This window comes from Oryx dammah, unplaced genomic scaffold (genome assembly GCF_014754425.2).
Source record: "Oryx dammah isolate SB20612 unplaced genomic scaffold, SCBI_Odam_1.1 HiC_scaffold_27, whole genome shotgun sequence".
NCBI classification, from domain to species: Eukaryota; Metazoa; Chordata; class Mammalia; order Artiodactyla; family Bovidae; genus Oryx; species Oryx dammah.
The window spans coordinates 131,036,249-131,059,272 of NW_024070211.1; the positions used below are offsets into that span (position 1 = coordinate 131,036,249).

The window sequence follows — 23,024 nt, forward strand, 5'->3', positions numbered from 1 at the left end:
TCTTTTGACTCTATTATTTTCTATGATGCTATGGATCTCACAGAATCACAGATTATATAGGTCCTTAAGAAATCAACTAGGTGGGGCGGGGTGCGGCTTCCCTTGTGGTTCAGTGTTTAAGAGTCCACCTGGTGATGCAAGGGACATCAATTTGATACCTGGTCAGGGAAGATCCCGGGTGCTGCAGAGCGACTAAGCCTGTGCACACAACTGCGGAGCCCACGAACCTCGAGGCTGTGCTCTCCACAGCAAGAGAAACCACTGCAAGCAGCAGCCCAGGCCCTGCAATGAAGAGTAGGCCCCATGCAGCAAAAAAGACCCACCACAGCCAAAAAATAAACTTTTTTAAAAAAGAAATCAACTAGGGCAACTTTTTCAAATTCAGAAATGGTGAACTAGGCACTTCCCTGGTGGTCCAGTGGTTAAGAATCCACCTTGCAATGCAGGGGGTGCAGAGTGGATTCCTGGTCTGGGGACTAAGATCCCACATGGTGTGGAGCAACTAAGCCGAAGCACTGCAAGTACTGAGCCCATGGACCACAACTTAGCGTCCGTGTGCTACAAAGAAAGATTTCACATAACACAGCAAAGACCTGTGTGTACCTGCTATGCGCTAAGAGCCCTGCGTGTACCTGCTATGCGCTAAGAGACCTGCATGTACCTGCTATGTGCTAAGATAATGTTTTTTAAAAAATTACTGAAGTCACTTTGTCACAGTCAACTTCTAATTAATGGCAGATTTAAGACCGAATTCAGGCTTTCTACCTACTATGAAATACAGTTTGCAGTCTGTGTATTCACTTCAGGAACATTGTAGGCAAGAAAACTCTTCAGGTACATCCCTGAGTAAATCTTTTAACCCTAAGGCAGTATGCAACAGTCCATAACTATGGGACAAAACTTTGAGATGCTGATTAATACACATTACATGATCTCAGAACACAAAATTAATCTACTCTTTCTCAAATCATAGGGAAAGATTTATAATGAAGGTATATGGTGGTTTGGGGCTGAAATCAACCAAATGCAGTCAGGTACTGCTAACAGACTGGAGGTTAATGATACACCATCTCTCAAAGTAGATCTTTATCAACACCAAGGCTGAGCTAGCTACCTACTACTTGTTTCATTTCCTTATAATATCTAACCAAATAATAAAGTTTGTAAATGTTCTTTGACGTACTGTTTTTATACATTATGTCATACCATATAATAACTATTACTAATTTTACAAAGTAGTCAACAGGTCTAAAAATGCCTAAACTGATTTTAAAATGCATTAAAGCAATCATATAAATCATGACATTAATCTCTCCACAAAATTTAGTCAGAGAACATTGGTCTCGTTTCTTTCATATTAAAACAAAAGAACAAAATATTTTGAGTTAAAACTCCATAAATACCATTGTGAAGTGAAGTTGCTCAGTTGTGTCCGACTCTTTACGACCCCATGGACTGTAGCCCACCAGGCTCCTCCATCCATGGAATTTCCCAGGCAAAAGTACTGGAGTGGGTTGCCATTTCCTTCTCCAGGGGACCTTCCTGACCCAGGGATCAAACCCAGGTCTCCCACATTGCGGGCAGACGCTTTACCGTCTGAGCCACCAGGGAAGCATGTAGCTAAGTCGGTCAAACTTAGGGTAACGACAAACTTATCAAACAATGATAATAATAATGAAACATCTTCAAGTCACAAACCTAAAATACAATATGAGTTGGGAGCATATAACTATTACTAAATAGCACAGAAAGAATTGAAATTTCGGCTTAGACTGCAGATCTGTTCTCAAAGACTTTCAAAAATAATAAGTATTATCTAACATTCTCCCACTGATTCCTATTAATTTTTAGAAACTTTTCCACAGCCTTGCCTCTGTGGTAGAGCTGTTCACAAATGCTTGACTTTCTCTGAGAATACAGAAACATTTTCTTGAACTTCCCCACCCTGTTCCACTCATGTAGCTACCATCTTTTAAGAATCTGAGAACACTGTAAAAGGAGGCCTCTTGTCAATTACCTATCCATGTAATAAACATTTGGCAACAGGTATCGTGCTAGGTGTTGGGCACTACAATCAACACAGCACTGCCTTGTGCTTGAAGAGCTAATTTCTCTGCGGAGAACAGAGACAACCGCCGGGCTGTGCAGTCAGAGGGCAGCGAGGGCAGCGGAGGCGAGCGCAGAGCGCTCAAGGGGCAGCCTGCCTGAGGCAGTGGTGCTGAGCAGGCACAATCTGGGAATTATCGAAAAAACACTGATAAAATCGTACCTTAAACTACTCTTTTAATTTGTCACTATTAATTTATTAAAGTCCATACTAAATGACTAACTATACAAATGGGGAGAAATTACCCTAGAAAAAACTTCCAAAGTTTAACAACTACAGAGTGCTTTTTAAATTTATAGTACTATGACTCTCAAGCATAACATTCTTGAGCACTTACAAGAAAGGTGGTGGGCTAGTTATGGGAAGAACATCAAAGAAGAGTTTATTCCTATCCTCCTGACATGTTTACGAACATGTTTACTAACAATCACTATGACATGAGAACACAGAGTGACATTAAAAAGTTTATAACCCTTGAACTTCATAGAACAGTTGAATTAGGCCTAGGGTTTAGACCTTCTGATTCTCAATCCAGTTCTCCTTTGCATGACACCAGAAAACAGTTTTCTCAAAATATTTTTTAGTCAAGTAACTCTCCTTTGTATTTCAGCTATTTCTGAGCAACAAATATTGGCTAAGACTTAAAAGAAACATATGGAGGGAATTCCCTGATGGTCCAGTGATAGGGACCCCTCGACTTTACTGCCAAGGACCAAGGTTCAGTGAGGACTAATGTCTCACAAGCCACACAAGCCTCACGGTACAGCCAACACACACACACAGTCTTTGAGAGAGTACAGGAAAAGACAGAAACTGAATTGTCCTCTGTTCTCTCAAGTCAGGTCTCTCTTTATTCATAACTGGCGATGACCTTGAGTTCATTATTAAAAATATTTTAAAATCCCCCAAATCAGAACCTGATAAATACAGCTGCAAAATCAGAACCTGATTAATACAGCGACACAGAATATTTTTACAATTCCTGCGATTCTGTTGCTGTCTACAGACCAACAAAAGATTATTAACACTGAAATTCAGAAGTTAGCTTGCCAACAGATGCAGCAATAGATATTACTATCTACTGAAAACTGAAAGACTACTGGAGAACACATGCCAATTGCAGTGGGGAAAATACACCTCACCTAAAGAGGAGAGCTGAAGCTGGAGCTCCAATACTCTGGCCACCTGATGCAAAGAGCTGACTCAGTGGAAAAGACTCTGATGCTGGGAAAGACGGAAGGCAGGAGGAGAAGGGGACAACAGAGGATGAGATGGTTGGATGGCATCACCGACTGGATGGATATGAGTCTGAGTAAACTCCAGGAGTTGGTGATGGACAGAGAGGCTTGGTGTGCTGCAGTCCATGGGGTCACAAAGAGTCAGACACAACTGAACTGACTGGAAGAGGAGAGTGAAAGAGCGGGTTTAAAACTCAACATTCGAAAAACTAAGATCATGGTATCCAGTCCCATAACTTCATGGCAAACAGATGGGAAAAAAGTGGAAAGAGTGGCAGATTTTGTTTTCTTGGGCTCCAAAATCACTGCAGAGGGTGACTGCAAGCCACAAAATTAAAAGATGCTTGCTCCTTGGAAGGAAAGCTATGACAAACCTAGACAGCATATTAAAAAGCAGAGACATCACTTTGCTGACAAAGGTCCATCTAGTCAAAGCTGTGGTCTTTCCAGTAATCATGTAGGGATGTGAGAGCTGAACCATAAAGAAGGCTCAGTGCCTAAGAACTCATGCTTTCAAACTGTGGTGCTGCAGAGGACTCTTGAGAGTCCCTTGGACAGCAAGGAGAGCAAACCAGTAAACCCTAAAGGAAATCAGCCCTGAATATTCATTCAAAGGACTGATGCTAAAGCTTAAACTCCAATACTTTAGCCACCTAATGGGAGGAGCTGACTCACTGGAAAAGACCCCGATGCTGGGAAAGACTGAAGGCAGGAGAAGGGGGCAACAGAGGATGAGATGGTTGGATGGCATCACTGACTCAATGGACACGAGTTTGAGCAAACTTGGGGAGACAGTAAAGGATAGGGAAGCCTGGTGTGCTGCAGTCCATGGAGTTGCAAGGACATGACTTAGCAACTGAACAACAACCCCCACAACCAAGATATCGAACTCAGGATCACAAATAATAGGACTTAACAATATATGACCCCGATGAGAAGCAATATAAAATACACAGAAACACTCAGTAGTTTCTCTTGCCCAAAGTATTTAATCTGAAACTAACGATTCTTTAAATCTAGCTTACAGTTAGCTAGAGGAACTACTACACTGTTGGGGGGGGGGGGGGGGGAAAAAAAAAACCCCAGATTGGTTTTTTTTTTAAAATAACTGGCTTGATCTCTTTTACTTAAAAAAAAAAATCCATTTTATAAAATGGAGAGATGATGGGACTTCCAAGGCATCCAGTGGTTAAAACTGTGCTTCCACAGCAGGGGCCACAGGCTCAATCCCTGGCTGGGAAACTAAGATCCCACATATTGTGTGGCATGGCCAAAAGATAAAAAAATAAATAAATAAAATGGAGAGGTAATATTGTTTTAGACTAGAAGAGATCAAAGAGACTTAGCCAAATGTAGTGAATAAACCTTGTAGTGAATAATCCTGGTTTGGTGGGATTAAGTATAAAAAGCCATAAAAGATCTTTCCAGCACAAATGGGGAAATTTAAACATGGATAGTAGATTACATTAAGAAATTAACAATAAGAAACTATTAATTAGAAAGTTAACAATAATGATATTTTGGCTGTGTAACAAAATGTCCTTATCTTTGGAAATGCAAGTTGGCATATTTAGGGGTAAAGTGTCATAGTGTCCACAGTTTAGTTTTCAAATGGTATAGCCAAAAACGCTTCCCACATGGCTCAGTAGTAAAGAAGCTGCCTGCCAAAGCAAGAGACAGGCAGGAGATAGTGATTCAATCCCTGGGTTGGGAAGATGCCCTGAAGGAGGAAATGGCAGCCTATTCCCATGTTCTTGCCTGGAAAACCCCATGGACAGAGCCTGGCAGACTACGGTCCATGGGGTCACAGAGAGTGGGCCGTGGCTGAGTGAGCACACAGGCACGCATGGCCAAAGGTAATGTACACACTATGGCAAGATGCCAATAGATCAGTCTACAGGATTACTATATGGATTCTGATATCACCAAATTCCTGTGTACTTAAAACTGTCCTAATAAAAAGTTGGGGTTGGATTGGGGGGCAGGTGGGAGGGAGCTTTGAGAGCTCCAATTCTACAAAGAAAAATAAAATCAATCTGATACTAAAGCTGGGACTTGTCTAGAACCAAACACAATTCATTTTAACACAGCATCTATTAAATATAGTTTACCCCTCTGGTAGCAATAAGGTAAACAAGGGATGAAAGTTTCAATTAAAACACTTAAAAGACTGAGTCTACAATGTAATCATCAAATTATTTACAATAAACCTTTAATAGTTATTTCTGTCAAGAGAGATTCATGGAGAGCATGACTAGATAACCATTCTATAATGATATTACATTCAACAAGACTCAACACACATTTGTATTTTAAGCAAACAACAAATCAATCTGTGAACCATCCACTTCTAAACTCTATAATTCAACCTTTTCTCTACAGACATCACAAAGACATTCAACTACAAATTTTCTTAAACCTGATAATACATTAAAGGAAATTATAAAATACTACAATTTGGGGCATCAATAGATTTCTTAAACATTTACAACTATGCATGAAACTTAAGTTACTCAAGAGAATTTTATCAACACTTTCTTCTGCAAAGAGAAATGTAAAGGCTATCTAACTTTAATCATAATCAAAGAAACAGAGTATAGGTCAATGCTAAAATGAGGATTTCAGTTAGTTTATAAATACTCATTAGTTTGCTACATACATAGGAAAGAAAACAATCACATCATTAAAAGATAACTTTTACAACACTCTACACATTAAATTCTGGCTCTCCACTCAGAGATATTGCACAAGTTAATGCACAAATTACTAAGCATGTTGTCATTGCCACATAATCCAGAAGCAAATTTTGCAATAAGGAAATCTCAAGCAAATAACCCAACTGTGAGTTCCCTGTATGCATCAAGCATAAATTGCACAAATTGTAACTTTTCAAGAAATACGGAGTTTAACTGAATCCATTTCTTCTTTTTGATAAGAGGGGAAATATTTTCTGTTCGGTCAGTTCCACCTCAAAAAAAGAAAAAGGTTAAGGTGCCTAGAGTCACCTTTTAAAAGTAATTTTTGAGGGAAAGAATCAAGAAAATCATTTGGCTAGGCTGCAGCAAAACACACTGAACAACCTACAATAGGGGCATATAAACTGGATCTACTTTTTAAAATATTTAGATTTTACTCCCAAGAAGAAACTTTTCAGGTTGTCTCATTTTCCTCACATATTTATTTTCGCAAGATCTGAACTAGAGAAATACACTTCTACAGAAAAAGACATCATATTCGAACCAAGGCTTTCCCAGATTACCAAGCTGCGTGACCTTGGGCAAGTTCCTCAATCTGAGCCTCGATGTTTTCAACCGTATAATGGAGAGACAGTATCACCGCACTGGGCTTCGAAGGTGAGGTGAGACAATGCACGGTAAGTATCGGAGGCGTAACAAGTGCTCGCTAAAGCCCATAAAGAGAAAAGGGCATCAACCCCAACCACTATTGCACTACAGGGCAAAAACAAGCACTTTCTCGCTTCCTGCATGTACCATTTCTGCCTCTCCCAAGGACCAGGCGCAATCTTCCTTCCAAAGGCCAGGCGGAGTACGCGTCTTGACAGCTCCACCGCCCAGCAGTCTACTTCGCTCGGACCTGGACTTCAGGACAGGATGCAAGGGACCCAAGGTCCGCCCACCCCAAGCGAGGCAACAATCTAGCCAGATCTCCGCCCCAGGGGCTGCGCCCAGGCCGGTAACGGCCCCCTCCTCACGTCCGGCCCCCTCCCCGCTCCCCCACCCCCACCGCCACACACTTGTGCGGGCGCGCGCGCGCGCTCACACACACACACACACACGCACACAGACACACACACACACACGCACGCACTTACCCGCCGCTCCGCGGGGACGTAGGGCGCCGCAGACCCACCCCTCCGCCCCCGCGCGGCCTGTCACCGCGCCCCCCGGTCGAGGGAGGCTGCGGGCCCCCGCGGACCGGAGGGGCGCACGAGGAGTCGGGCGCGGGCCGGGGGCCAGGCCCGGCCCTCCTTCACATGGAGCCTGCGGCGGGCGCGTGGACCGTGGCGGCCGGCCGGGGCCTCGCGGCGCCCCTCGTTCCTTCTCGCCGCCGCGGCCCCGAGGCCCGCGGGAAGCTGGGCAGAAAAGGAGGAAGCCGCGGGCCGGGTGCCGCCGAGGCCGGAGAAGGGGCGGGAGCGACGACTCCGCGGCTGGGAGCGCCGGGCCTCCCGGTAGTCGTCGTCGTCGTCGCCGCCGCCGCCGCCGCTGCGGGCCGCAGGACCCCCGAACACTGCACCCAGCGACCGCACCACCCTCGTCGTGAGCCGCTGCTGAGGGCAGCCCGGCCGCCACTACACACGGACCCGTGACGTCGGGCGTAGCGCGGCGCACGTCACGGCCGGCTCTCTCGTGCGCACGCAGCCCTCCGCCTGTCGGGAGCGGAACCCGCCGGGGGCGCGCGCTCGCCCAGAGCGCCGCGCGGAGGCCGAGGGGGAGCGTGTCCGCGCCTGCGCAGTGGCTGGCTGCGCCCACGCACGCCCGGTGGCACACGCCGGCTCAGTAGTGCGGAGGTTCCGGGCCTGTGCTCTCACGCACACACCTGCACCTCAGTTCCCTCGCGTCTACGGGAGTCCTTGGCGCCGAGACGCCAAAACAAACCTCGAAAATGGTCTCCCGCGCGGGCTTCTGGCAGAGCGAGAGCAGCGGAGCAAGAAGGGGCTGCGACCCACTTCGAGTCCATAGCAAGTCGTTTGCAGACGAAAAGATTTCGTCTTTGGATCTGGTTTCAGCATTTTTTCCTAAACGACTTAAGAACTTTTTGTCGACTTGTCACCTGACCGTAAACCACTACCCTGGAGATCGGCCTTCTAAGTTTTACAGTTCACTGTTTACTTCTTGTATGTATTCGAGGTCGGCCCAGCAAGTATTACTTTTTAATTGTTAACAAATGTGGAAATCTCGGCGCGGGAAGATGAGTTGACACTCCACCCCCAGGACTTGTGACAGAGTCTAAAACCCAGTCGCTTTCACTGAGTCTTTTCTTCACGCCCCGTCGCCCCGCAGTACTAAGTACAAATTCATCGCGTTAGGTTTGGAGGTCTCTGTCATGTGACTGACCTGCATTCTGCATTGTCTGCAGCCCAAACTACTATGATCCAGAGAGTCTCTGCCCTGCCCCATCTCTTGTTTCCTCAAATACCCCTTACAACTTCCTGCGCCATTTCTTCCTTTAGCATCTGCGTTCTTTCTTGGTAGGTTATGGATCCCACCTGCTTCCTGCCTCATATCCACTTAAACAGTTGAAATAAGAGTGGTGCCCACCCAGAGGTAAGCAGCTGCCCAACCTGCGGCCCTGAAGAACAGGGGAGATCGCACCTGTGGGGCAGGGACTGAGGGAAAGGGTGTTCTGTAATGAAATATCTAGATCCCCTTCGTGAAATTTTTATTACAGACACACTAGCGATGTTGTCAAAGGAGCAAGAACAGAGATGTTCATTGGCAAGTTTTTGTAATGCTGAAGCCTGGAAACCTAAATGACTCCGACTGAGCGGATAAATAATGGTTCATTTGCTCTGCCGAGAATTAGGCAGCCACCACAAAGAAAGGCTAAATGCTGGAGGACCTCAAAAATACAAAGCCTAATAGAAAAGCACTTTGCTGCCACTAATTTAAAAAGTAGAGTACTTTTAAGCTTATGTATGCAGAAAACCGGTCTTTAAGATGGCTTTTGGTTCTAACGTCTAAGCCTGATATACCACAGAAAAATAAAGGATTTCAATATACTTGGGCAGGATTTAAATCTTAAACTTTTATATTATTTTCCATGGTTCCTAGCCTGACCATATAGTGACAGTGAAATTGCTCAGTCGTGTCCGACTCTTTGTGACCCCACGAACTGAAGCCTGCCAGGCTCCTCCATCCATGGGATGTTCCAGGCAAGTGTACTGGAGTGGGCTGCCATTTCCTTCTCCAGACCATATAGTAGTCACTCAATAAATACTTGTTTACAAAATAATCTCAAGATGGAGATGGATTTTTCTTCATACCTCTGCTCACTTTTTCTCTCCCTACCCTAACTGGGACTTCATCCACCATTTTCCACCACATGTGTATATTAATAAAAGCCTCTTTTTTTCTTTTTCTCCAGTCTCTTTTACATTGGTGAGATACTTGCTTAGACTGTAAATCTCTGGCATCCCAGCTTATTTGGGGATATATGATTACAAATTCGTGAGCTTGGGATATTTTTTTCAGCTGCAAGGAACAAAACAGCTTAAATAGTAAAGTTTATTTTCTCACATAACAAAAATGCAGTAACTGGGCCCAAAATTGGCTAGGGCTGTGAATTGTCTTCTCTGCAGTCAGAATATGACTGCCTCAGCTTCAGACATTATGACCTCCCATTCAGGAAAGGGCAGAATGTCTTCTCACTAATAAACTTTTAATTTAGAATAGTCTTAGATTTACAGAGAAGTTGAGAAGATAGTACAGAGAGTTCCTATATACCCCACACCCAGTTTCTTCTTTAATTCATATCTTACATTAAAATGGTAATTTGTCACAATCAGGGGACCAATATTGTTACAATGTCATTAACAGAAGTCCACACTTGACTCAGATTTCCTTAGTTTTTACCTAATGTCCTTTTCTTGTTTCAGAATCCCATCCAGGATACCACATTACACTTAGTCATTGTGCCTCCTCAGGCTGCTCTTGGCCATGACTTCCTTTGTTTTTGATGACCTTGACAGTTCTGAGGAGTGCTTGTCAGGTGCTTTGAGGAATATCCCTTCGTTGTAGTGTGTCTGCTGTTTTTCTGGTGATTAGACCAGGGTTGCGGGTTTGGGGGATGCAGATCACTGAGGTAACGTGTCATTCTCACCACAGACTTATCAAGGACATTCCTGACCACATGACTTACAGCTATTGAGCTTGACCTTGATTGCCTGTTTGTGGTTTTATTTGTCAGGTTTCTTCGCCTTCTTTCCATGCAGTACTGTCTGCAAAGAAATCACCCTGCTCACACCTGGAGAGTGGGGAGTTAGGCTCCATTCCCTGGAGTACAAAGTATCAACATGAATTCCATGGAATTCTTCTGCGTGGGAGATATGTCCCTTCTCCCTCAGTTACTTACTTATGGAATTGTTTATTTATGTTACTATGGACTCATGGGTTTTATGTTATCTCTGGTTTAAAGAACCTCTTGTTGAAAGAGGAGAGTGAAAAAAGTGGGCTTAAAACTCAACATTCAGAAAACGAAGATCATGGCATCCAGTCCCATCACTTCATGGCAAATAGATGGGGAAACAATGGAAACAGTGACAGACTTTATTTTCTGGGGCTCCAAAATCACTGCAGATGGTGACTTCAGCCATGAAACTAAAAGATACTTGCTCCTTGGAAGGAAAGCTATGACCAACCTAGACAGCATATTAACAAGCAGACACATTACTTTGCTGACAAAGGTCCGTCTAGTCAAAGCTATGGTTTCTCCAGTAGTCATGTATGGATGTGAGAGTTGGACTGTAAAGAAAGCTGAGTGGAGAAGAATTGATGCTTTTGAACTGTGGTGTTGGAGAAGACTCTTGAGAGTCCCTTGAACTGCAAGGAGATCCAACCAGTCCATCCTAAAGGAAATCAGTCCTGAATATTCATTGGAAGGACTGGTGCTGAAGCTGAAACTCCAGTACTTTTGCCTCCTGATGCAAAGAACTGACTCATTGGAAAAGATGCTGATGCTGGGAAAGATTGAAGGCGGGAGGAAAAGGGGACGACAGAGGATGAGATGGTTGGATGGCATCACCGACTCGATGGAAATGAGTTTGAGTAAACTCCAGGAGTTGGTGATGGACAGGGAGGCCTGGCGTGCTGCGGTCCATGGAGTCGCAAAGAGTCGGACACAACTGAGCGACTGAACTGAACCAATAATCCAATACATTATTTTGTCCAAGTTACCCCAAGTTTGGGCATTAGGAACTCTTTCCATTGACTTGTGTCGCCCTTTGACATATCCCCGTCACTGTGGGATGTTTGCTTGTACTGCTCTGTTTGGGGATGTTGAGTATGTTTGTTTCGTTTTGTTTTTTCTTTTAGAGCACTCCCCTGCTTTCTGGCCTTACCAGAGCCAATTCATCCTGACTGTTTCCTGCCCTAGTCCTAGAGTCAGCCATTTCTCCAAGGAGCCCTGTTTCCTTTTATTGGGGAATGACATTAGAAACAAAGATCTGATGCTGAGTATATTTGAGATTCTCTTTTGAGGATATCCTCACATCAGCTCTCCCGAGAAGGCGGCCTCTTGTTTTTGCAGCAAGATCTTCCAATGGTGGGCCCAAGTTCATTCTTTTCTTTCCAAAGTCATCAGATTTTACCTGAGTACATAGCATCCCCGCCCCATAGTAAAGAGTCAATTTCCCAGTCTCACTTGCTACTCATCATAGCTGGGTGACTAAGTACTGTCTAAAAGGAAATCAATGAAAGTGTCTAGTCCAAGTACCTGCTTTCAGAGATCTTTCCTCAACAGACCACTGCTTTTGCCCCTCCGTCTTCATCCCTTCCTCCATCCTGGAATACCTCCTGGCCTTCTTGGAGAGTGAAAAACAGGAATGGTGGAGCTGGAAGGAGAGCCCTCTTCTCAGGGCTCTATACTTTCACAAGAGAGAAGAGTAAATACTTGCCACCAGTAGATGAACCTACTCATAAAAGCATCTCATTGGTAGGAGCTGGGCCTTGTGTCTGTGCCCGCAAAGGACTCAGGTTTACCACAATGGGTTCAGCCCACAGGATGCCCCCCCTGGGACTGGGAACACTGCCAGGCCATGTCTGGACAGAAACCTGGGTTAGGTTGCAGGGGAGTCGAGGAATGGATGGCTGTTGTGTAGTAGCCAATGGGGTGTACCTGAGAAGTGCTTGGAGAGTCAGGATGTGGAGAGCCAGAGCAGGGCCCCTTAAACTTATCTTATACTGTGTAAATGATCTGTGGGAAATCTGTTATCCTTGTCATCCTCAGGGCAGCTGCGGTTAAAACTCAACTTTGCTGTTTTAAAAAGCAAAACATTAACAAGGTAAATCATCTGATAAAAAGTGAACAGTGCTTCCACGATCAAAGAAAACTCATTTCTGGGATTTCTGCTGTTTAGAATAGCCCTCGACGTTTTCTGAGTTTGGTGAAAGGCCATATGAAGGATTTCTAACAGAGGGATTATCTTGAATTTTCTGTGATCCTGATCATCTCCAATTCTTTCATTTATCTGTTGCTAATACGTACATTTCTTTAAAATTGTTATATATTTCCTGTTATTAATAGAAAATGTGGAAAACACAAGGGGAAAAAACCCTCTAATTCGTTCTGTAGCTCTGTTTCCATCCCATCTTTTCTCCATGTATGGAGCTTTGTGGTAGGGGTGTTTTTTTACTTTTAGATACATTTTTAGATAGTTTTTAAGTAATTGCACATGTAATTTTATGTCCTACTTTTTTCACTTACACAGCAGAAGTAGTTTGTCTTTATTTTCTCTTATACTTGCAAGCAAATTTGAACAGCTGGCATATATACTTAAAGTTTTACCTTTATTCTAACCTTTTTAATGAAAAATATTCACAAAATGGATATATGTAGAGCCAATGACGGCTTCTTGGCTGCCATGGGACACATTAGAGATTTTTTTTTTTTCGCTTAGTGTCTGAGCAGTGAGAGCAACCACAGGAGATCCCAATGTTCAGCTAGATCTGAGAAGTGAAGCTCATATAGATAACGACTGTCCCTTTTATATTCCGTTAGCCCTTGCACAGCATGATCGAATTTTGCTTACAAGGTCAAAAGAATATTATGGATTACCATTGAGGGAGAATATCCTGTTTTGGAAAAGGACCCAGAGGTATTTAAATCATATGTTTTATATGAGTTGGTGCATTCTAACACTATCTAGTTAAAAGATAACCTTTTTTTTTTTTTTTTTTGGCCATACCTTGTAGCATGTGGGATCTAGTTCCCTGACCAGGGATCAAACCCAAGCCCCCTGCATTAGGAGCTCAGAGTCTTAACCACAGGACCACCAGGGCAGTCTTAAGATATGTTTTTTTTTTTTCCTTTACTATATTTTTCTTTATTTATTTTTGGCTGTGTTGGGTCTTAGTTGCAGCAGCTGTGCACTCTGGCCTTAGTTGCCCCAAGGCGTATGGGGTCTTAAGTCCCCATCCAGGGATTGAACTTGAGTACACCGAGAAGGAGAAGAGTACAACAGAGGATGAGATGGTTGGGTGACATTACCAGCTCGATGGACATGAGTTTGAGCAAGCTCCGGGAGTTGGTGATGGACGGGGAAGCCTGGCGTGCTGCAGTCCATGGGGTCGCAAAGAGTCAGGCACGACTGAGTGACTGAACTGAACTGAACGCTGTATTGGAAGGCAGATGGTTAATCACAGGACCACCAGGGAAGTCCCCCAAGATACGCTTTTAAAACCTCAAGTTGTGTGGTCTTCCCTAGTGTGGTCCAGTGGTTAAGATTCTGTGCTTCCAAGGCAGGGGACTAGATCCTGCATGCTGCAACCAGGAGTTCGCATGCCGCAACGAGGACTGAAGATGCTGGGACCCAGCACAGTCAAATAAATATTTTTTTCAAAAACAACATCAAATTGTGAGCAATAATAATCATTTTTTAAGAAGGTGGCTATTTGTTTGGGGCTTCCCGGTGGCCTCCACCACTGCAGCAGCCCCCAATGGAACCACTGCCCGTGGGCTCCTCCCTTCTGACTTGTCAACAAAACAAGGATTGGCTGCTTCTTCCCTTCCTCCTGTTTTTATTTATACTGGCTTCTTATTTCTTTTCCGTTCCACTTTTTCCTTCTCTCTCTACCTCTACCTCAGTCTCCTTTATCAAATTTTAGTTATTTTTCACAAACATCCTATGAAGTAGGTTGCAGAATTAATACCTCATTTACCTATGAGGAAAAACTGTCAGAGAAAGGTTGGGTTGCACCAGGCCCCTGGGACTGGTGGAGCAGCCCTGAACTGGAGTCTTCCTGTCCAGCCCTCTCTGTGCCTGATGTCTCACTTGGCTCCTTGATGCCAGCTCCCTCCATTTGCCTAATGCCCTGTGCCCCTCCCAGCACCAGGGCTCTGCTCTCCAGGTTCAGTCTCACCATTCCTGAAACCATGGTCCTTCTGTCCAAGCCTTCCCAGCCCCATTTCAGATCTGCTTTGCAGGACCCTCAGCCCCCATGGTAGACCATCAAGTGGGTTGACACTAGCAGAGGTGAGTGATGAGTTAGCCATATCCCTCCTTAAGGTTCATCATATGCCTCAACCCAGTGTGACATAGCTCCTTCCACAAGTGGTTTCTGCAAGGCAAGTCACAAGGGTTGGTGTCCTTTCTTCACCTGGGTCTACACTGTAGACCAGCCTGGCTGAAGCTGAGCAGAGCGGGGTTCAGTGTCCCACTGAGCCTTCAGGCCCTCCAGACTGCTCAGACCAGTCTCAGAGAGTGGGGCTCCCTGTGCCCTCAAATGGTAGTCATTCTGCCTGGTAGCTCGGGCCAGCCTGAACCATACAGAACACTGGAGTTGGCAGACTCTGGTGTCTGCCTTCTCGGCCACTTCACTCAGCATCCTCATCTGAAGACAGGAAGGCATCCTGGCCCAGGGTTGTGGTGGACACAGTGCGGTAAGGCATGTGAAAGCCACTGGGAAACAGCACGTGTCCCCACCTGCTGCCCGCAAGAAGCCCAGCACTGCCCCTCCCTGTAGACTGCAGAGCCAGCCGGCCCTTCGGAATGGAGGGCACCCAACACAACCGGAAGGTGTAGTTATGGCCTCACATTGTGAGTCACCACCTCTAGTTCCTGGAGTTCACACCAATGCTCAGGCCCTGATGAGCCAACTGGCCAGTCAGCTGGCAGCACAGAACGGGGTCTGTGCCAGGAGAAATCTGTGCTACTTTCTGCACCGTGGGAGACACAGCCGACTATCTAGAGCCCCTGAGACCATCCTTCCCCCACTCTCCCTTACCCTCTCCCACCATCCCTGAGAGCCGGGCTCCCACGTCCTCTGCCCTGGAAGTAATTCACACCAAAGCAGGAAATGCTGAAAGATGTTACCCCCAGAGGCTTATAAAGTTATAGAGACATTTTTGAGCAGAGAAACCGTACTGTGATTGGTCTGGCTTGGGTTCCCACGGGCACTGAGCCGGGCTTTTACTATAAATTCCTGTACAGGCCGATGCCCGATTTTGCTGAGCGTTCACTTGCCAGTCCAGTCTCCGTGCCCTGCCTTTCACCTAACTCTACTGCCATAAGATCCAGTAGCCCGAGGGGCCCCATGATCAGACATCCCAGCAATGATGAGTATATTCAGCGCCCTGGTCGGGTTTCTGAATGCCGTTCTCCACGGACAGGATCAGGATTGGTGCAGACGTGCGAGGCCCTGGACCATCTGACCTCAGAGAGCAAGGGAGTGCTCAGAAGATCATAAAGGCATGTTACACAGCGCCAGGAGTCAGCGTAAAGGAACTGCTGCTGGCCAAATATGGGACACGTTGAACACTGAAACAGTGAATTCCATCCCATATTATAAAATAACCCATGAGTCGTACCGACACACAAAGGAAGAAGAAGGGAAAGCCTCCACAGCAGAAGAATTCAACTAATGAGTAAAAGGAGTGGTGGGGTTAGGTAATTCACGTTGCATATTCAAACAGGTGGGTGAAAGCGTGATGAGAAATACAATACTCACTTTCAAAGTCTCTCTTCTCAAATTATTAATTACAAAGGGGAAACAGCAACTTTATGATGGAGAAACCTGGCAAACACCATCTTTAGCACACAAAACAGATACCCTGCAGCTCTGCCACTTAGGCTTCCACGAGGGGCGACCTTTGTCCCTGTGTACATGCTGTGCTCAGCAACTCGTGCTCAGTGTCAAGCTGCGAACTTGAGTGCAGATGAATTTGGGCCACACACACGTTGCTACACTGATTACTGACCAAGGAAGTACTTTCAACTCAATAAATACCTGTTTCCTATGGACGGCCACTTGGCATACAGGTCAGACTTGACTTTGAATTTCTGCCAAACTGTGAGTTCAGGCAGGCTGCTTAACCTCTCTGAGCGTCAATCTTTCATCTGCATAAAGGAGATGATAATAATAATACCTATTGAATGAATCAGCAATTCCCTTCCTAGTATTTCCTCACGAGAAATGAAAACATAGGTCCACACAGAGACTTGCACATGTATGTTCACAGCTGCTTTGTTTATGATAGCCCCAAACTGGAAACAACCCAAATATTCATCAACTGGTTAGCAAAGAAAGGAAAAAACCAGGGCTCCCTTGAATGACTTTCAAAAGCACTATGCTAAGCTAAAGAAACTAGACGAAAGACTACAGTGCCTGATTCCATTTATATATTTTCTAGAAAAAGTAAAGCTATAGTGATCAGTGGTTGCCAGGAGCCAAAAGTGGAGACTTGTCTGCAGAAGGATAATGGGAATATTCTATTTAATATGTCACGAACATTGTGGTGTGGTGGTGTTGAAAAGCTTGTGTACTTTTGTCAAAATTCATCAAATTATATACATTAAATTGCTGGATTTTGTTGCAAAGTAAGCCTAATAAAACTGATTTTTAAATACCTACTTTACAATGTCACTGTGAGGGTTAATAGAATGATACATATGCAGCCCCGAGTTCAGTGCCTGAGTAGGGCAGCAGATCTAAAATAATAGCTGTTAACCAGGCACACAGTCTTTGACCATGCAGGCAAATGTGTAGGCAAGAGGCTACCCAGGGGAGCCACCCTCTCAAGACGTTTGCAACTGAACTGAGTGGTGGAGTGAGGAGAGCGCATGGTGGCAGATTCTAAAGGAGGGACTGCGGAGTTCGGAGCCCCACACAGGACGGTGTCAACGCCCTCGGGGCATCAGAAGCTCCTCGAGCCTGGGAAATGGGCACGCACTCTCATTGCGGAGCCACCCTGCTGTCCTCCAGTTCAGACTCAGGAAGTCCTGCCTGGGCACCACCTCAGCAGGCCGGAATGGTGAAAGTTCACGCCGCCTGCCGCCGCCCACGCCCTCGGCTGCCCCTCCCTGCACCCTGCCCTGTGCAGCGTCGGCCCATTCCTCGCTAGGGCAGAGCCCCACATCCACACAAGGGAATACACATTCACTCCAGTCTGGAAGCCCTTAGCCCGAGGATCAAACCTTCTGCTCCAGGGCCCCGGCTGGCGGGGAGGGGCAAGGGAAAGACAGCAGCGCCGGAGACAGCCTCACAGTTACAGCCAGGGATCGCAGTGTGTTTATATGTGTTGTGTCTTGTTGCTTGGCAACCAGGTCTGGGCCGCAAGCGGGCTGGGGAGCAGGGGTCTCCTCGCGGGAGTGGGTTTCGGTGACTCATTCCTGCGCACTGTGGCCCCTGGGACGAGGTTACCAGGTACACGCGGTTTCAGGCTGAGTGCAGCCGGCCAGGCTTCCTCTTGTGGAACCGAGCCCGGAGCAGCAAGAACATCAGGTACAGAGAGTCAGACCACTGCTGGGTTCCTGGTTTTGCCAGCTGTGTAGCCTTGGGCTACACAGTCCCTTAACCTTAACCTCTCTGACCTCAGCCTCCTCATCATGACAGGAAGCCTATGAGATCACATTAAGAGTGACTCCTTACTGGGGGCTTATAACGGACTTTAAACATATTACCTCATTCACACTTATCTCCCTATTGAATTTGACAATGAGGAAACTAGTCCAGGGCAAAATAAACTAACTTTCCTCAAATCACCTAAAAGTTGGAGGTGGAGGAAACAGGATTCCAACTTGGTTCTCTGTGGTGTAGCACCCTGTCTTTTCATTGTGACATCACACTTGAGGTGCCCCTGGGGTTCAGGGACCGAGCTCCTGGGCTCAGCCTGCAGCACTTCTCCAGGGCAGTCCCACAGCTGGAGGGCTGGAGAATTCTCTCTGACATCAGGGCCAGGCCTGAGTCTTGCAGATGGTCCCTGTACTTGGCTGGGAGAGGCTGTGGCTGCCTTCATGCCTCAGCCTGTCTCCTCTCACTGGAAACACCAGTTTCCCTTTTCTGTTCTTGCTTCACCTCCACAGGCTATCTTCCAAGTGCTGTATGATGTCAGATTTTGACCAGGCTCCTTACAGCTGCAGGAATCTCTTGAGTCAGTGTAAAGGATACAGATCTGGCCATGTCATTCTGTAACAGACCAGGGTTCTTGGCCTCCTTAGTCAATAGGAATTGATAAGAGGCCAGACAAGAAATTCAGGAAAGCCTTATTGGGGCCCTACTGCAGCAAGAGGGAGCAAGAACAAGTAATGGGTTCCCTTGCTCTCTTGCAAGTGACTTGGTTCCTTATAGGAGGTGAGGGTGGGCCCAGAGGGCTGGCTTTCGTGGTTTGCCCACCGCCTTTGGTGGTGTTGAGTGCTCTACGCTGCTTTTGCTCCGGACCCCTGCTTTTGCTCTCAGCTCTTCAGAAGTGGCAATTGGGGTTTTTGGTCTTTTTGTTTCTTATTGTCCATAATTTGTCCCAACTGCATATGGATATAGTTATTTTTAGTCCCTTAGAGTTTCTTTGCATTTGGTTGCTCTAGGAGATATATATCCAGATGGAAGCACTGCAGCAAAGGGTCCCAAGTCCCAGTCTGTCTCAACACCCCTTCATCCCAAATCCTCAACCAGCCCCACCTCTCAGGCCCGCAGGTTCCCTGCTGAACGCCTCCTCCCCTCCCTCAACTCCCTCCACAGGCCTCCCAACAATGCTCTCCTGAGGCCCTCCCAGGCTCACTACAACTCTAGGAGGCAGGACTTCACTGCTCCATTTTACAGGGGAGGAAACTGAGGCTCAGAAGGACGACTTTTCAACAGTCACACGCCCTTCCTGCCAGGCTGACAGTCTCACTCTCACCCTATTCATCTCTGTCACTGCAAGGCCTTCTGTGGCTGCTTGTACAGCTGCCTCCTAGTGAGACCAAAAGCACCTCAAGGGAAAGCACCCCCGCTTCATCTTGCATGCCTGTTTCTGCCTAGGACGAGCTGTGTATATTTGCTGAGTAAGCAGATGCATGGGTAGGTGAAGGACAAAATGTTTGTTTTATTGTTAAAAATTATATTTATTTTTGGTTGCCCTGAGTCATTTGCTGCATGCAGGCTTTCTCTAGTTGCAGTGAGCCAGGGCTACTCTCACCATTGCGGTGTTCAGGCTTCTCAATGCGGTGGCCTCTCAGGTTGCAGAGCGCAGGCTCTAGGCCCACAGGCTTCAGTAGCTGCAGTTCGCAGGCTCTAGGGCACAGGTTCAGGAGTTGTGGCGCACAGGCTTAGTTGCTCCGTGGCATGAGGAACCTTCCTGGACCAGGGGTCAAATCCATGTCCTCTGCACTGGCAGGTGGATTCGTAACCACTGGTCTACTAAAGTCCCAAAACATTTATTTTAAAGAGCCAAAAGCCTCCAACATTAAGAATTTGAGACTATGGAATAAGGGCAGGAAATCTCTGGTTCATGACCCTTGGCCTAATTTCATCTAGCTCTGGACACTTAAAAAAAATCTAGTTTTATTATTCAGTCCTATTTCTCCCCAACAGCTGTAAAAAAGCAGTTTTAAATGTTATAAGTAAATGTATCCTAAAAAGCCACAGCAATTTGGACACTCATTCCCCTTCTTAGGACCTCCGTTTCCCCGCATGCACAATAAGAAGTCGGCCTAGAGGGGTATTTTTCAAACTGCAGGTCCTGATGCATTCACTAGTATGCTGTGAAATCAAAGTAGTGGGAAATAACCTGCATTGGGTAGAAAATGTCACACAAAACATGACTATTATGTTGTGAAATTTTAAATTGAGTGTGTGTCTTTATGGTAGGACATTTTGTAATATATATTTTTAATTTTGGGTGACAATCAGGAGAGTATGAAAGCCCCTCTCCTTCAGAACTGAAGTGCAGGTAGACCACCCACAAACACTTTTTGTGGTGGATGAACCCTGCTGTAACAGCCATCCAGAACCCCTCCATTGTTCCTCAGTTTGAGAAAAGGAAACAACATAAACATTGTTAAAGAAAAAGAAGTATAGTAGATCTTTTCTGTACTGCTTTAAAAATAATAGATGCTGTGGTTAAAAAAATTTTTACATAGTACTGAGCCAAAGGAGAAAAAGAAAAATCATTCTCTCCCTTTCTACTCCCAGAGGCAAGCTCTGTGTGGAGCCCAGTGGACTGAGGGGCACTGCTGCTCTGAATTTACCCTTTCACCTGCTCAGAGGCCAGGGCCCCACAGGTGCTCCCAGCCAAGGACTGAGGGGCCAAGCTGGGACTCATTCTCAGTCTCTCTGTCCCTCTGCCTCTCTCCGCAGCCCTGCACTTTGCCCCTCTCCTTCCCAAGCTGCCCCAACGCCAGCCCAGTTTCTGCATTGTCATTTAACCAAGTTGAATTTGACTCCTGCCTAGATTTTACTTTCTAAATATTGTTCTCCAGTGAAACAAACTTGACCTCCTAGAAAAAGAGTTGATCCCAAAGCTGGAACAGGGGAAGTACAAGATGAGCCTGGAGCATCTTATGTCAGACAATAAAGAAGTGCTCAAATGGCGATGGGGTACATCACAGGCACAGGGACCAACTCGAAGAGGTTCCCAATAGCTGAATGTGGTACTACCTGAGCGAAAATAAAGGTGTGATAGTAATGGGTTATTATCCATAGATTATAGAGTGGAAGTGAGAAATAGATTCAAGGGATTAGATCTGATAGAGTGCCGGAAGAACTATGGATGGAGGTTCCTGACATTGTACAGGAGACAGGGATCAAGACCATCCCCAAGAAAAAGAAGTGCAAAAAGGCAAAATGGTTGTCTGAGTAGGCCTTACAAAGAAGCGAAAGGCAGAGGAGAAAAGGAAAGATACACCCATTTGAATACAGAATTCCAAAGAATAGCAAGGAGAGATAAGAAAGCCTTCCTCAGAGATCAATGCAAAGAAATAGAGGAAAGCAACAGAATGGGAAAGATTAGAGATCTCTTCAAGAAAATTAGAGATACCAAGGGAACATTTCATGCAAAGATGGGCTTTGGACAGAAGGACAGAAATAGTATGGACCTAACAGAAGCAGAAGATATTAAGAAGAGGTGGCAAGAATACACAGAGGAACTATACAAAAAAGATCTTCATGACCCAGATAATCACGATGGTGTGATCACTCACCTAGAGCCAGACATCCTGGAATGTAGAGTCAAGTGGGCCTTAGGGAGCATCACTACAAACAAACTTAGTGGAGGTGATGGAATTCCAGTTGAGCTGTTTCAAATCCTGAAAGATGATGCTGTGAAAGTGCTGCACTCAAGATGCCAGCAAATTTGGACAACTCAGCAGTGGCCACAGGACTGGAAAAAATCAGTTTTCATTCCAATCCCAAAGAAAGGCAATGCCAAAGAATGCTCAAACTACTGCACAATTGCACTCATCTCACACGCTAGCAAATGCTCAAAATTCTTCAAGCCAGGCTTCAACAGTACATGAACCATGAACTTCCAGATGTTCAAGCTGGTTTTAGAAAAGGCAGAGGAACCAGAGATCAAATTGCCAACATCTGTTGGATCACAGAAAAAGCAAGAGAGTTCCAGAAAACCATCTACTTCTGCTTTGTTGATTATGCCAAAGCCTTTGACTGTGTGGATCACAACAAACTGGAAAATTCTGAAAGAGATAGGAATACCAGACCACCTGACCTGCCTCTTGAGAAACTGTATGCAGGTCAAGAAACAACAGTTAGAACTGGACATGGAACAGCAGATTGGTTCCAAATTGGGAAAGGAGTACATCAAGGCTGTATGTTGTCACCCTGCTTATTTAACTCATATGCAGAGTACATCATGAAAAACACTGGGCTGGATGAAGCGCAAGCTGGAATCAAGATTGCCGGGAGAAATAGCAATAACCTCGGATATGCAGATGACACCACCCTTATGGCAGAAAGCAAAGAAGAACTAAAGAGCTTCTTGATGAAAGTGAAAGAGGAGAGTGAAAAAGTTGGCTTAAAACTCAACATTCAGAAAACTAAGAGCATGGCATCTGGTCCCATCACCTCATGGCAAATAGATGGGGAAACAATGGAAACAGTGACAAACTTTATTTTGGGGGCTCCAAAATCACTGCAGGTGAGTGCAGCCATGAAATTAAAAGACGCTTGTTCCTTGGAAGAAAAGCTATGACCAACCTAGACAGCATATTAAAAAGCAGAGACATTACTTTGCTGACAAAGGTCCATCTAGTCAAAGCTATGGTTTTTCCAGTAGTCATGAATGGACGTGAGAGTTGGACTATAAAGAAAGCTGAGCACAGGAGAACTGATTCTTTTGAACTGTGGTGTTGGAGAAGACTCTTGAGAGTTCCTTGGACTACGAGGAGATCCAACCAGTCAATCCTAAAGGAAATCAGTCCTGAATATTCATTGGAAGGACTCATGCTGAAGCTGAAGCTCCACTACTTTGGCTGCCTGTTTCAAAGAACTGACTCATTGGAAAAGACCCTGATACTGGAGGCAAGAGAAGGGGACAACAGAGAATGAAATGGTTGGATGGCATCACCTACTCAACGCACATGAGTTTGAGTAAACTCAGGGAGTTGGTGATGGACAGGGAGGCCTGGTGTGCTGCAGTCCATGAGGTCACAAAGAGTTGGACACTACTGAGTGATTGAACTGAACTGATAACTCATAGAATGAAAAAAACACTCAAAAGTCCATACAAATATA

General features: G+C 45.6%; 1 protein-coding gene across 1 annotated transcript in view; it reads right to left on the minus strand.

Moving 5' to 3' along the window:
* Positions 1-7,679, minus strand: part of MAP3K2 (mitogen-activated protein kinase kinase kinase 2) — a 98,699-nt gene extending 91,020 nt beyond the window's left edge. The window contains exon 1 of the mRNA XM_040227813.1: positions 7,178-7,679. The gene's annotated coding sequence lies outside the window, so the exon portion shown is untranslated. The remainder of the gene's footprint in view (positions 1-7,177) is intronic.
* Between the last annotated feature and the right edge of the window lie 15,345 nt (positions 7,680-23,024).